The sequence below is a fragment of the Aethalodelphis obliquidens genome, unplaced genomic scaffold (assembly GCF_003676395.1).
Source record: "Aethalodelphis obliquidens isolate GAN/ISIS:26980383/991018 unplaced genomic scaffold, ASM367639v1 scaffold29, whole genome shotgun sequence".
Taxonomy (NCBI): domain Eukaryota; kingdom Metazoa; phylum Chordata; class Mammalia; order Artiodactyla; family Delphinidae; genus Aethalodelphis; species Aethalodelphis obliquidens.
In genome coordinates, this window is record NW_020837973.1 from 17685836 (window position 1) to 17688034 (window position 2199).

The following is a 2199-nucleotide window of genomic DNA, read 5'->3' on the forward strand; positions in this document are numbered from 1 at the left end:
CACAAGGGAAGGAGACAAAGACTGGTAGGAATTTTCCAAGCTCTTGTCTGTTACACTGTTTCTTATAATGTGGAATGATTTATTATCTATCAATCTAGTCTCATTATAAAATAACAACATTTCAAAACTATCACAGTTTCATATTGATTCCCACCACTTTCAATGACCTAGAGCCAGAATATCTGAATAAAAATCATTGATCTAATCTTCACAAATTAACAATGTTTAATATTTCTTTTAAAATTATAGAGTATCGATTACATAACAATTAACCAGATATCTACAGAAAATGGTTAAAGAAGGCAACAGAACCAGGATTCAAACCTAGAGCTATTTATATTCACAATCCTTGTTCTTAGCTCTATGCCACATAGCTTTCTTTCTCTACAATCTAATACACTGAAGCTTTGTACAGGGGCAGTATAAGCATAGCCAATGAGGTTTACCTGAGGTGTGATTATTGCTAATTGAAAACAAGTGCATTGATATAACAGTGGTACACATCAATATCCAATGTTTCACTACCTTAGAAATGACAGTCGATCCTTCCACAGAGCTATATAAAATAAAAATGAACACAGGAATAGTATGACACATTAGATGCTCTCAGTCAATGAAATAACTACTAGAAATATAGAACTACAGACAATGCTTTTCAATTTTTGTTTAAAAAGACACTCAAAATCTCATGGAAGAAGGCATCTCTATTAAAATGCGAATGTCTACAATGTCAGCTTCAGACAACTTTCAAAATCTTTCCGTTGGAAAGATGAAAAGAGGACATTTTAAAATAGAACCACTGCCCAGTTAACCATTTATGAAAGCAAGTGAAATTTCAAAGAGAAGGACCCTCAAAAAAAGATATCTAAAAGATGATATCTGCATTGATGGCACTTGGATTCTTACCCTCTGCATCTACAAGTGGTGGTTCTTGCCATCTCAGAGTTTTCACAGTACTTCATTACTGATAGGGGTGAGGTAAATCCACATGAAACCATCAACACTGAGAAAGTCTGTCACGATCCTCAGGATATAGGAAAGCTGGCAACTTGGGTATTAAGAGTTATGAAGTTTCTTCACAATGCTCAAGGGCAAAAATGCCACATTCACTTACTTTCCTAAATAAACATTAAATGTGGCTCTGTTCCTGCCTGAATTATTTTGTGGAAAAATTAAATCTCTGTTATTTTAAAGGTTCCTCTGCCTTTCTTCAGTAATTATAAAACCCTAGAGGTTTGGAATTCAGAGAAATGGAAGAGACTTTTGTTTCTGATATAGTGCTGCCATCTTTGAGATGGCCATCACGCAAGCCTTCCTGGGCCACTTAAATCAAACGGCCCCAGAGTTCATGGCACTGCTTTCCCTGCAGAATGGTTATCAATTGTATTTACTGATTTAGTGCTTGAAAGCCACGTATTGATCACATGGACAAAAATAATAATAATTTTAACTTTCAGTTGCTGTATAGTTTTATGCATTTTTAAAATTATTATTTTAATTATTATTTGTTAAAAATAAAACTAAATTTATGTTTTGGTTTAATTTTTAACAAGTAATAATTGGGTAGATTTTGAAATGCAATTATTTTTAAAAGCATTCTTGGGAAATTGCATCTCAATAAATTTTTTATTATAAATTCATGTATCCATAGATAAATCTTGCTTACTGTTAGAAGGTGACCATCAGATTCTATATTTCTATATTCTCATTTTTAGAGATTTAAGCTCTGAGAAATCTTATTCTCAGAAATAAGGAGATGAGAGAAGAGGCTTTTTTATGTCACTCAATTCTTTGAATTCCTTCCAAGACCTATGACAAAAATTGCAGAGTAATTTATCATAAAAACTGATTTATAGTCATGTGTCCACTGACAACTCAATTAGATATTTCTTCAATTTTTTGAAAGAATTCAATATAAAAACATAAAAAATTTATTTGTCAAAGGTTTTGTTACCTAGCTATTGGAGTCATCTACTTTTTAAAATAGAGATGAATGTTTTGAATTGTCCCCTTTGTTTTGCATCCTGGAGATTTCAACGCCCAAAGACAATACATCAGAGTCAAGTTTAAGAAGGTTGAGAAGTACATTTCTCTTTTGAAAAATGAAACCTTGTGGGAGAAAGGTTTTTTTTTAAAGGAAAGAATGGAAAGAGGAGCAACAAGAATTAGGAAACAGTTATTCGAATCTGACACCTGAAA

General features: G+C 32.5%; 1 pseudogene; it reads left to right on the forward strand.

The window, feature by feature from the left end:
• The first annotated feature begins 403 nt into the window (after positions 1–403).
• Positions 404–536, forward strand: LOC113630263 (uncharacterized; annotated as a pseudogene).
• Positions 537–2199: the final 1663 nt, after the last annotated feature.